Source organism: Pollicipes pollicipes, unplaced genomic scaffold (assembly GCF_011947565.3).
Source record: "Pollicipes pollicipes isolate AB1234 unplaced genomic scaffold, Ppol_2.1 Scaffold_1786;HRSCAF=2088_pilon_pilon_pilon, whole genome shotgun sequence".
NCBI classification, from domain to species: domain Eukaryota; kingdom Metazoa; phylum Arthropoda; class Thecostraca; order Pollicipedomorpha; family Pollicipedidae; genus Pollicipes; species Pollicipes pollicipes.
In genome coordinates this window covers 100,999-115,001 of record NW_023595997.1, presented here as the reverse complement: position 1 = coordinate 115,001, position 14,003 = coordinate 100,999, and the positions used below count along the sequence as shown (strand labels likewise).

The 14,003-nt window shown below is 48.7% G+C and overlaps 1 pseudogene; it reads left to right on the top strand.

Moving 5' to 3' along the window:
• The first annotated feature begins 7,002 nt into the window (after positions 1 to 7,002).
• LOC119095894 (beta-hexosaminidase subunit beta-like) lies at positions 7,003 to 13,738 on the top strand (annotated as a pseudogene).
• The last annotated feature ends 265 nt before the right edge of the window (positions 13,739 to 14,003 follow it).

Here is a 14,003-nt window from a genome sequence, read left to right as displayed (position 1 = left end):
AAATCAACACACAGGGCTTGTTACTGGGCTAAGGACCGCTCAGAACACCGACGACTAACCGAAAGGTACCGATAAACCAAACCCAGTGTGAGGCTAGATAGTGGCCTGTTGTAGAATGTCAATGCTCAAAGCAACGACTGGCGAACGGGACCGCCAGGTGACGTGAGCGCCGGCTGCTTTGATAGCTGGTTTGGCCCGTGTCGACTGGTCAGGGAGCCGTTGAAGTGTGGTGCGTCTGACGACCTAAGATTCCCCCTCAGTTGTTTCTGCGTGTTTTGAGATGCCACAAGAGACCGTGCACAACCAAAAAACTTTACAGCCAGCAGTGTGGTTCAAGGGGTGCACCTGTCAAGAAGTCCGTTCCCAGTGGCTAGCGCTCGTTGATATTCACATAGTCGGTACCGTTCGCTGTCGATGTTGCAGGGTAAACCCACATCGACAGGTTTGCTCGACTGCAACGAATTAAACCCTCTTGGTGCTATATGTGCCTTCCACCATGGGCGTAGCTTCCGTGTAAAACGACCCAGCCTATCCTAAATGCGCCAGTAAACGTGCGTCATCCCCGATTGACTTCCCTTTTTTCTTTAAGTGTGTGTGTGGGGGGGGGGGGAGGGATGGAGTCCAAATTGAGAGGTTGAACCCCCCCCCCCCCACCGTACAACTGACTGGGGCTACTACAAACCTGCCTTCTACTCTAACTCTGTGGCCCCATTCAGTCGCGCAGAACAAAGCTTGTCGCAGGACGTTAGGGTTAATCCTGGACACACCTAACCGCGGGACATAGCTGTTCTCTCCCAGAATATGCGGTGCGTCAGCCACACCTCGCACACGCTCTTACCACAACCCCACGCTGAATGGGTGTGACGTCACGACGCTGGCCGAGACAGGCTGACGTCTGGCGTGACTGGCTCGGAGCTCCGTTGACTGAGGACTGACTGGCTCCGTAAGATCTGTACCGGGCAAGCCCGCCCCGGACGGTAGCGTGGCCTACTCAATCAAGACTGACAATATGCAACCAAGACAATCAGACAACCTGTGGCCCAGCCGAGAGCTTCAGACCGATAGAGAAGTGGTCTTCGTACAGTAATTGCGAGTACGTCGTCTTTTTCTGCTTTTCACCTGTTGTTAGATAAGACACGTCTAATTTTGTGCGTGATACCAGATTGCTCAAATCGTTCTGGTTAGTTCGGAAATATGATTTGAGATGGCTGCTCCGACGGGAGAAATCTCAATGAACTTTTTGTCACCCGTCATTTCCCTTGCTTGTTTCAAGGTGTGCATTATGAAATGTTCGCAATACACTATTTCGTTAAAATACTGACGTGATAAATGCTAAGAGAGCGTGAAATATTCAACTGATGGAAACGATACACAGACATGACGCTAATTTCTTTCATGGCCTTTAACTTAGTGGTTCCTTTCGTAGCGCACTTTAATTTGGAAACAGAGCATCACACTGTATAGTGACGCGCTGGTTCAAACTTCAACCAATGCGCTTTCTTGACCTTGTTGGCCAATGGCCTTCGCCACCCGCTGCGCCAACCACAAACGTTCGTTGTCAGTCAGTCAGTCAGTGAGTCAGTAAAAGTGTCACTTTCAAGTCCGCAGGCCAGCAAGGTGCAGATTAGCAAGTATCTCGAAAGAGGCACATCTAGTCCGGAGTAGCCAACGACGGCCCTAAGCAGATTCCGCCACCATCATGACGACAGTTGTCATGACGATAGTTGCGACAAACTGCAGTTTTCACGCACTTGGGCTATACTATGATCCAATTTGAAGTCGAAAATAATCATAATCTACGTTCTCATTTCATGCTGATGGTACTAGGCGGTGCTCCCAGCAATATTGTTACCCGTAAGTGACCGTGGGGCTACACCACTGTATTTCTGAAATATATTCCTATTTTGAGACACTGCTTTTAACAGCGATTTGCTTGCTTTTAACAGCGTCAACATGCCTCGTATTGCTTTTTTTTAATCCATCACTCAAAGGGGAGTGTAACATTCCACGACTACTGGAATCTATGTCAAATTCATGCTTTCGTCCGCTGACAGAAACCGGTGGACCTGTCATCATCACGTGGGGGAATAAAGACCCCCAGATTTGGATGGAGGTGACTAGAACAGCAGCAGCAGTCCCCTGACTCCTCTCCCGCGTTGTGGTCACCAAAGGTCTTGTATGCACCTCTGCCTGATGGTGACATCGCTGCATCACTGCAAGCCGGTTCATTCGCGTCGGATCAAAGCGAATATTTTCCTGTTGTTGTGCTCCAGCACCTCACGCTCACAACGCGTCTAGGATATGCACATTTAGCTATCGAACGGCCGACTTCAACTGCTCGCGCTGCGTGTGTCGTTGCACTGTAAATCTCTTTCCTGATTTCTTTCAAAAAGTTAACGCTGCCATTACTGATTACAACGCCGTCATTTCTGATTACAATGCCAGACATTATTTCTGCTGCTGCAAATTGCACCATGTTTTGATACAGACGTTAGACGCGCTCTCCGACAGAAGAAGGCGCACTGCACCTCAGGAAAGCATTTCCAGGCCAGCATTCTACGCTGCTTTCTTCTGCACTGGATTATTTATGAATCGTGTGCGACACCAAATGCTGTAGATCTGAAAGGGTTAGTGCGGTACTTCCGAACAGCTCGAAACGATTCTGGCCGGTCATAAATCTTCGCCATTCGGACATTTGCTCATCTTTACCCTACATGCAAGAGAGACTCTGAGGTTGTGCACAAATACAGAAGTTTAGCACTAATTCGGATGGAACGGGGGCCAGGGGTGAAAAAAGTGCCTTTTCTGTCACCGATGAAATTTGAGACTGTCTTAATTGTCACCTGAAGCCAAACCATTTAGAAAACACTGCAGTATAACTAAAAATGAAATAAACAAAAAAACAACAACAAACAAAGAACACATTTAATACAATGCGGCATAACCATGAGGTGTTTTCATTTCGCGAGTTCAGTTGCAGTTCAGCATCATTTGCAAGTCATCAGACACTGAATGGTGGTTGAGTCTAAAGTAATACAGTTATCAGATAAAGGCATACTTAACATAGCTAGCCTAGAGGCGTATAATTTCCTATTCGGTTTGAGGGGGGGGGGGAGATTGTGCCTCTTAACCGGGGAGATATATTCTTATTTTCATTCATTATTTTCTAAGCATTATTTTCCATTAATCATAATTTTTGATGTTCAGGCCCCTACAAAACCAGTGTCAAGAAACAACACCCCTGCTCCCAACTATGTAAAGAAAGTGCATCAAATCTGAGGAGAAAATTGTTTAAGTGCATTTTGGAGGCAGGCTCAGCCATTTTCTCCTGCCTCCCCCTCTCCATCCCCCAACCCTACGCATTTTGCAAAACTGCATCCGCGTAACCATACATTCACCGATAACGTGGTTCTGCAAGCAACTGCCAACAGTATTACTTTTGGTTTGTGACGTCACTAGCTGGAATCATTAGCGACTCCCACTGCCTGCATAATCATTACCGGTGCAGAAATCGCTCTTCCTAACATGATCCCAATTATTTAGAGAAAACCCAAGCAGCATTATTATCAACGAATGCAAACGACATTTTTCAACACCTCTTGCGCCTTCATTTAGCTCTATGTGCAATACGATGACAGTAAAAAGCGTTGCATCTCACGTCTGACCACCGATCAATACGTTAAGTCAGAGGTACAGCTGGCAATGGGAGAAACCTACACCAGCGATACTGGACCTCTTATCTCAAAGCCGCTATTCCTCACAGCAGCAGGACGCCCTGGATGAATCCTTGACACGTTTTGCTCCAACGTCCCCGTGTGCCTCTGACGCTACAGCTCAGGTATCCTAAAACAACAATCCTACCTAAACGGGTGTTTTTAACACTATTTCATGAAGAAGCTGACGAATATCTTCGTTCTTCCAGCCAGTCAGCCTTTCAGGACATGAACACAGCTGACAGGAGCCCTCAATCTTGCACTGAGCCCGATGCATTACCGCGTGACGAGCATTCAGCCCATCCGTCTCATATGGCATGACGCTTGAAAACATTGCGTAACAAACTGATCACGTTCGCCGCAAGATACTGAGACCAGCTATGATCCTTAGACTAGCAAAAAGCCTAAGTATTTGGTATTTTGCACTGTTTAGTATTCGAAGTGAATCTTGGCTGAAAAATCTGTGAAAAACACTGATTTGAGGGTCATTGATAAACCACTGTCACCACCGATCGGCGACGTCAGCACTGTTGCAATATAGTTGGTAGTACATTTTTGGGCACCTGCAAAAACTATCCTGATTAAAGCTTCCATGTTTGGCAGCTCTTATGGCCCAACTTGGTCAATGGCGAAAAATCAACGTTTCGACATTTGTTCTGCACATGCTCACGCTGCAAGTGTTAACGAATGCAGACCAATACTTATCTTGAGTTTCGTTCAGCTGGGACGGTCTGTTGTAATATGGTCTTGTCTGTTGAAATTTGTCTTCATTTTCGCGACTTTCTTACCATTCGGTCGGAGAAAGTGCCACGTTGTGTCAACGATCAAATCCCGCAATCGGAAGCTTTTTCACATCTGGCGGGAGCATTATGACCCCACCCCCTAAGCATGTATGAAGATGTCTGTCCCGCAAATTTTTCCTTTAATGTGGCATAGTGGGGTCAATCAAGGAGGCTCGTGAGAACGATTTCTAGATATCATGGCCGTCAATTGACTTTGAAGCAAGGGTGTGCAAGATATGATTACGTAATCAAATAATGACGTATTGAGGAGCATATTCACGAAACAGAGAACCTGTGTTGTCTAGAGCCGGATTTCCATTGACACGCCCTCGGGTGGAGTCAAATTGACCCCGCCCCGAAGGTTTTCCCAAATGGTTTCCGAACGACGTGGCGTAGCCGCGCCAAATTTTGTACAGCTGTAGACAAGTGAATACCGGATAGTTTGGCATACCAAATTTAAATGTAAATTCAGGCTATGGTCTCAGGGAAGCCTATTTCTAGGAAATATTTTAATCTGATGCAACAACGGAATGTTAGACGAAGCCATACACCTCTGAGATACTTTCTTAGGCAACACAAATATTGAATGAACAAATTACGTTGACCTAAGGTCAGGTATGAAGGTCAGACCAAGGTCATAACCATACTGTATGGGATAGCTTTGGTGCTCATTTCCAATTTATTGATAGCAGGAACCGCATTAGACTCTTACATGGACTTCTTAGAAGCCGGAACAGGCCATTGACCTAAAAATACCTAGGTCAACATTTTGTTTTTAAAAACATGCTGCCAAGCGTAACCTTTTCGCTTATTCAGATGCAAAATTCAAAACGTTTTCTATTATTTTGGTCATCCCTGACCTTCAAAAGATCAAACAAGATCACTGACCTTCGATAATTATGCGACCTTTTGCTTAGAAACAGTAATCTAGGTTCTGCGGGCACTTTGGAAACCAACCCGGAATTTGACCTTTTTTGACATTACTTGGCCGAAGGTCATGACCAAGGAGCCTCAAACTTTGACCTAAGTAAGTACCACGTACAACTCAACACACCATGTAATTTGGTTGTTTCTCAGCTTTCTTAGCTCCCGAGACCTTAGTAGGGCGGGTTCAAATTGACAGCCCCCCTCGAATCGAGCCCCCCCCCCTCGATCCGAGCGAAGGGCATCTAGCCGGTCACCCGGACGCGTGTTAGAAAGTAAAGCAATAGGTATACGTGTGATTATTTCATCCGATCCAATGCTTGTTTCAAAAACATTCAAACGTGAAACATTCCTTTACTAGTAATCACTGGCACGTTCCAAATTAGGTCTTTTCAATGTACGAACTAGCAATGACATCAGTGCAATGCTGTTACATGTGAACTATCCAATGCCACTATCGGCTTGAATGTGGGCGATTTTTTCTCCGGCGGCAGGGGGCATGTGAAATCCCCTTATCTGGCAAACAGTCGAAAGGACGGTCGTCCGCCGGTGGCCAAACCGAGTGAAGTTCTGCTGACTTGTAAACATGAGCTCGCTGTCAAACGCTTGCCGAGCGCCGTTGGGACGAAGAGAAGTAGTTGGCCTTCTTATCTAGGATTACAGGAGAAATGGTGGCGCATCGACAGGTGCCGTTCAGGGCAGATGGACCGATGCCTAGAGTGAAAACGAGCACCTGTATGTCGCGTTCAGATTTGCTTCCTGATAAGTAGGTTTGCTGGTATATAGGCTCAAAGGCGCCTCCCACGCGAGCATATATTTCTTCAAGGTGAGAGCGAAGACACTGGCATTTGGAATGCTCCGCCGAACAGCGATGCAACACGCCATGTTGGCAGCGTTGGGTAAGGCCGCTCAGTGACTGCTCACTTATTGATTATGGGCATGAGTTCTTGTTCTAAGATAACTAGACGGCGTGATAACTAGACGACGTCAAATTTGCACTATGTTACAGCCTGCATACCTCTGATATGGTACTGTGTCCCGCCTAAGCTAGCGATAAGTGTTTAACGTGGTCAGACCATAGCGCGATTAGTCGTGGGCACATTGGCTCTCTTAAAGTGACATAGCTTCTTACAGAACGTCATAGCACAAAACGGCACAGAGTTACTGACTAAACCGCTGTTGCATGACGCACGCTGGGCACTGAGAGCCGTCATGGTGGTCTCTTTCGGCCCTCCAGTCATCACCTGCCTGCTGCCGGCGACTGACGCCGGCTTCCCGAAGGTGGTGGCGACGCAGGGCGAGCCCTGGCCAACACCCGAGGGTCTCCAGCTGACCAATAAGTCGCTGCTGATCGCACTGCCAGACCGCTTCGAGTTCCGCGTGACGGGCGGTCAGTGCGCCGAGCTGTGGGAGGCTGTGCTCCGCTACCAGGAGGTCGTGCGCGGCCTGGCCGGCCCCTGCACGTCGGACCCGGCGGCGTCCGGGCGCCGCCCAGCCGGAGCTGGAGGTGCGCGGCGAGCTTTCCAGGGTCGAGGTGACCTCACCAGCAGCTTGTGCCGGCGCGCCGACGCCCGAGTTCGGCCATGGACGAGACGTATCGGGTGGACGTCGACGCCGCCGACAGCGGGACAGGCGTGGCCTTCGTCACGGCCGACAGCCTGTGGGGCGTGCTGCGCGGCCTGGAGACGTTCACGCAGCTCATGTTCTCCAACGGCGAGGGCGGTCTGTACATCCGACAGGCGTCGATCGCTGATCGACCGCGGCTACTCCCACCGTGGCGTCCTCCTGGACACGTCGCGGCACTACTTCCGGATCAGCACCATCAGGACTTCCTTGACGCCATGGCGATGAACAAGTTCAACGTCTTCCATTGGCACATCGTCGACGACCAATCTTTCCCCTTTGTGAGCACATCAAATATCCTGCTTTGGCGGAGGGCGGTGCCTACTCTGAAGACATGGTTGTACACAGTCGAGGACGTCGAGGATATCATCGAATATGCCCGCGTGCGCGGAATTCGGGTCATCCCCGAGTTTGATACGCCAGGACACACGGAGTCCTGGGGAGTTGGCCTGCCAGGCTTCACCACCACCTGCTACGGGGACGACGGCCTCCCCGATGGCAACTTTCGGCCCCGTCGACCCGAGTAACGAGGACGTGTATACACTGATGACGCATCTGCTGGAGGAGATAGTGATGCGCTTTCCCGAGAAGTACATCCACCTGGGCGGGGACGAGGTGAGCTTCGGTTTTCAACTGCTGGCTCTCCAACCCGCAGATCCAGGCCTGGATGAAGTCGCTCAATATCTCGACCCCGCAGGAGATTGAGAGCGTCTACATCGCGCGGCTGCTGAGCCTGGTGGAGGCGCTACCGACCAGTCCCGAGTATGTCATCTGGCAGGAGGTCATTGACAACGATATCCAAGTCAAGCCGGCCACCATCGTTGAGGTGTGGAAGGGCGGCTGGGAGGCTGAGATGAACAAAGTGACTGGCCAAGGCCTGCGCGCCATCCTCTCCTCCTGCTGGTAACCTTGGACCACATCAACAATGGCAACGACTGGCAGACGTACTACAACTGCGAGCCGGAGAGTTTTGGTGGCACGGACGCACAGAACCAGCTGGTGATTGGTGGCGAGGCCTGCATGTGGAGCGAGTACGTGGACGACACGAACGTGATGCCTCGCGTCTGGCCGAGGGCCTCCAGCGTGGCCGAACGGCTCTGGTCGCCGAAGGACACCGAGCACAATGGACACACTGGCCGCAGGATGGAAGAGCACAGGTGAGCTAATGTGCACCCCTGTGCACAAACCGCATGAGACTTTGCAAACCCCGACTGACTGGAGCGACTCATTGGAACACGAGCACACAAAATTTTTGCGCGCAGCTAACTTCTTGTGCTTATGATGGGGGGGGGGGGGGGAGGAAGGCAAGTAGTCTTTGGGAAACAGGAGTTGGATCGGCTCACGTTATAGTTAGATCAGCTGGATCAGCTCACGTTACGTGGGTGATGAACGCTTTGAATCGGCTTTCGCCTTTTGAATCATCACCGCGCGGAGGTTGCTGGGCATAGCTGCTGAGACATCTTGCCTCCTTTAATATATGGTGTCTTGTCGTGGTCGTTTGCGGTGTTGCCAGAAGTTTTAAGTCTTAGAAACGCTAAGTCACTGGCCCAGGCAGCCTTTACTTAGGTCATGTCGGAAAAAGCTGTGTTCCACATGACACTTGATAAAAGCAGTGCGCTGTTTTCCCGAACCTTTTCCTCCTAACAGTACTCATCAATGGTGTTTTGGCGACATGTAGGAGCATTTTAAACCACAGGTCTAAGTTAAGTAAACTTCAGTTCTCGCGATTTGCCACACACGCAGCCGAAACGCAAGGGGTTTGTTTGGATATCTTGTTTAACCTGACAGTATCACCCTCTCCCTGTAAGCAGCATTCTGCCTGAAAGCTAACCATAAAATCAATTTGCCTTACGGTGCAAGTTTTGGTCAAGGTGTCAACCGTCATGTCTTACTGTTCGAGCATTTCGCCTTAATTGACACACGCCTGGGCAGCCGGTTTGAATACCCTTCGTTCGGGCCGGGTCAATCTGAACCCATTGAAATATAAAAAACTAATAAAGTTAGAGGCACCAAAGTCTCCGGATTGCTTGGCCTGTATGTTTACTCATTTGTGTTAATCTGAGATCCAGAGGTCATGATTTTCTGGTCAAATAAGGCCAAACAAGTTCAAAACCATGATTGGTATGCAGAGTGCTCCCAGACCTCCTCATGCAACCGCCTGAAGCCTATAGGTCTGTTCTAAGCAAAATGTCACTGGTGTGCATTTTAGGTCGGTGACCTTGTTTGACCTTTGCAAAACCATGTTATCCAGAAGACTACTAGAGTGTTTTGGTTATTGAATTTTTAGTAAGCGATAGGGATTACGCCAAGTGGTACAGTCCCAGAAAGAATCGGTCGATCGGGATCGTTTTACATCAATGACCTACTATGACCTGTAACAAATTCATGGAAAATACCGGTTGCCGTCCCTGTTCTCAAGAAGTGTTAAATGAGCACCAGAAACTACCTCATAGAGCAAGGTTTCCAGCATAAGAGCAACCTGGTTTTGATCTTTGTCTAGCCTTTTCACATATGCCTAGGTCAATAAAATGTGCTGTAATCCCAACTTGAGCCGTTTTTGCCTGATTAACTATAACATAAATGTATGACTTCGTCTAATACTTCGCTGTCGCGTAAGACTGATCGGTTCAAATTGCCTTACCTAACAGCCACGACCTGACTTTCACCTGCCATAGGCCAGCAACCATACCAGGTATATCTAATTTGTTTCATCAAACGATTCGCTGTTCAACTGCCAATAACTATACAAAGTTGGCGAGGCTTCTCCGCGCCGCCCAAAGTATTTTGAAAATCCTTCGGGGTCAAATCAACCGGCCACCCAAGCGCGTGGTAACACGCGCCCGGGTGGCCGGCTGAATACCCTTCTCTCGGGTGGGAGGGCAATTTTACCAAGCTGAGATCTCAGGAGCCAAGAGAGCTAGAGGCACCAAATTCACAGGGTGTGTTGACCTGTACATGAACTCACTTAGGTCAAAGTTCGAAGTTCCTAGGTTATGACCCTTAGGTCAAATAAACTCAAACAATGTCAAGTTCCAGATTTGACTCCAAAAGGCCCCTAGAACTTAGATAACCTGTTCCAAGCAAAAGGCCACATGCTCATTTAACGTCAGTGGCCTTGCTCAACCTTTTGAAGGTTGTGGTGACCAAAATCATACAATACCGCTTTAAGCTTTGCATTTCGGCAAGCAGCAAAGATTACACTAGGCAGTATGCTTCTAAAAACAAAATGTTCATGTGGGTCATTTTAAGTCCGTGACCTATTGTGATATTTAACACGCCCTTGGGTGGGGGAGGGGGATCAAATTGACTTCCACGAAGGTTTTTCTGGAATGGTTTCTGAAGGGCGCAGCGTAGCCGCGCCAAATTTTGCATGGCTGTAAACAATTAAATAGCGGATCGTTTCACATCAATCATTTATATGTACCTTCTAAGGTAGCTGACCTATGGCAGGTCAAAGTCAGGCCATAGTTACAGCGAAGACAATTTCTAGGGAATCATCCTATCTGATACAATAATGTAGTGTTTGACGAAGCCATGCATCGGTGAGATGCTTTCTTAGGAAATGTAAATTTTGAGTGAACAGCTTACGTTGACGTAAGGTCAGGTATGAAGATCAGACCAAGATCAAAACCAACCTGATTTTTTGCTCTAGGGCTTGCTGTATGGGATAGTTTGTGGTGCTCATTTCGAATGTATTGACAGCAGGAGCCGCATTATACATCTTCCATTGGCTTCTTAGAGGTGGAAAGAGGTCATTGAACTAAGATGAACTGATTCGACACTTTGTTTTAGGAACATGCCGCCTAGCATAATCTTTGTCGCTTATTCAAAAGCAAAACTCAGACGGTCTTGTACGATTTTGGTCACCAAGACCTTCAAAAGGTCAAACAAGGTCACTGACCTCAAATGGGCTTGTGATCTTTTGCTTAGATACATTTGCCTAGGTTCTGGGGGCACTTTGGAGACCAACCTGGAATTTGATATTGTTTGACTTTGTTTGACCTGAAAATCATGACCTAGGAGGCCTAAACTACGACCTAAGTAAGGTTACGCACAGGGTAAGATGTCCTTTCAATTTTGTGCTTCTAGCTTTCTTAGTTCCCGAGATCTCAGGGGGCTCAAATTGCCTCCCCCCACCCGAGCTAAGGATATCTAGCCGGCCATCCGGGCGAGTGTTAAAATGTACATGAAAGATGTATAATGCGTTTCCTGCTATCGATAACTTGAAATGAGCACCAGAAACTACCGCATACAGCCAGCCATAGAGTAATAAAACAGGTTAGTTTTAACCTTGGTCTGAACTTCATACCTCACCCTAGGTCAATGTAATATGCTCATTCAATTGTTTTATTGGCTATGAAGTTATTGCTGAAACCATGGCCTGACTTTAACCTGCCACAGGGAAGCGAACTTACAAGGCACATCTACATTTGTGATGCCAGACGATTTGCTCTTCAGTTGTCTACAGCTATGCAAAGTTTTTCGCGACTACGCCGCGCCGTTCGGAAACCATTCCGGAAAAAAATATTTGGGGGGGGGGGCAATTTTCTCCCCGCCCGAACATGTGCTGAAGATGGCTTGCATATAGATTTCATGTAAAGCAGGGAACAAAAACTACATTCGAGTTACGATTAGCTTTAGTTGGGAAACAAACGCTTTAATAGATTCTGTCCCGAGTTGGAAAGGGTACCCAGACGTGCTCCAACTGTTCTCAGTCCTCAACAGTCCCCACATTACGCTGGGAAGAGATATTTACCTCTTACCGTTTTTAACTGGCGCGTACACATGTCAGAACGTCTTCACACGGGGACTGAGTGCTTGCATCCTCCGCCCTGCAGATGCGATGGACTCCAAAATACGCCATATGCCGTCTTTAGCCCTTGCCCGTTCCGGTTTACTCCAGCTGTCTTTCTCATAACTTGCATATCTGTTTTAGATAACGTCTAAGCATAATCACTGACACGAAAGGCTGGAATGCCCCCACTGATCAGGCTTATTGAGTGAATGCGCTTTTCTTGAGGCATGTTTCAAACCATCCTCTGCTGAAATCTCGAGCCCAGTTATGTCCAACGATAGCACTGGGCATTGCTGCTGCAGCACGAACAAAATGCACTAGACACATATAATATCGGCTTTTCATTCTCCAGCTTGCGAGCTTATCATTTCGTCGCGGCACAGCACAGCGCTTTGCGCATGTGTGTCACTGAGCTGAGACCGTGATCGCACCCTCCGCGCCTGTGCGCGGAATTTCATGTCAACCTCGCTCAAAATTGGCATGGGAGTAGGCAAGATAAAGTAGAAGAGCTAACCGCGAGCAACGACAACCAGACCATCGATACCATTGGTGGCCTGGGTGCGCTCCGCCATATATGGATATGTGTGATGCCAGTAAAAATGAGCGTTTGTGTTTAGCTCAGCAGGAGTCGTAAGCCATTTAGCGAAAGCTGCATTGATAGATGTTTTAGCATGTACGTGACTAGACCACGTGATATGTGCCTAGGGTATGCCTGCTTCATAAACACAGCCCTGCATCACGCTAGCATCTAAGAAGATATGGTTTACCAATGCCAAATTGTCCTCCGAAAAGGGTGTCTGTGCTATACGCGGCATAAACTCCATGAAGGAAAGAAATCAAAGGCATGGTGTGCCATTTCGTTGAATTCTGGTGATATTGTCCTTGCAGCTGGAGATCTTAATCCCTACAAAAATGCGTTTTCATATCTCGCACGATTTATTGCACAAGCGTTTCAACCAGTGCTTCACCCCTCGGACCGCTGTGAGCGTATCACAAGCTCGGCGGTGGTCGGCACTTGTAAGCCGCCCCCTTTCCGGCTGCCCATGTCGCGTAAGGTATTTTCAGATCGTGCGGCCTCGTCCTGGAACCACCTGCCGCGGACCGGTATGACCTCCCGGAGCCGTGATGCGCTCATGTCTCAACTTGACCAATGTGAAGAAGAGTGTTTTGGTTTGACTTCGTAGGCTATTATCAAGGTCTTGACGCGTCATGATTTTTGTCGCGTCTTCGTGCTTATCGTGCAATTTGTACCCATTTACTCGCATCAGTGGTATGATACATCGCATGATATATACATCGCATGATTTGGCAGTTTGTGAAGAGCATTACGTAACACACATGTTGGGAAACGTAACGCAAAGAAAGTATAATTTTCTAGAGTGCCCAGTGCCAGGAAAAATTTTGAGCTATTAAGGATTTCATGAAGCTGGTATTACCAAAAAAAAAAGGAAAAGGAAAATGCCTATTCAGCTGCGTGCGACAAGCACAAGTCACATTTTCCCTTAAGGCGAACTACCTGTAATATTCTTTGGAGCTTTTTTATACGCGAGGTGCATCATCCGGCACATAGTCGGCGTGTGTATCCGGGACAGAATGAATTGCGCGTAACTTTCCGCCATGTGCCCTCTCTTGCAGGTGTCGGATGGTGGGACGCGGCTACGACGCGGAACCACCGAACGGTCCCGGATTTTGTTAACACGTAATGCGACGTCTGTGGGGCTGCCGAAGATAACGACCGAGACCGCCCTTAAGGCGGCGCGTCACGTCCGTGACGTGGGGCACTGGTGGTCAATGAGGCAGCAGTTGACGTTAGTTGGCCGGCCTGTGTAGCGGAAACTGTACGACACCGGCGTAGTTGCGCGCAACTGGGAGTCGTGGGTGTGGTTTACGTCCGCGTGGCAATACAGAGAGTGCTTTATAGAGCTGTGTTCCCCGCACATGTACGGACATGTCCCGCGATCGGTGCGACTGGCAGTGTCGTGATGGGCACCGCATCTGGTCTGCCTCGCACCAACTCTCAACAAGACGACTTCGACGGCGACGGGCTGGGCCATCAGGTACAGCGTGCACTCCTCAACCATAATGGACTGGCGACAGCCGCCGGCATCTCCGACGGCGGCCGGTGGACACCCGCAACTGGACGCGCCGCTGAGCGCCTCAGCGACG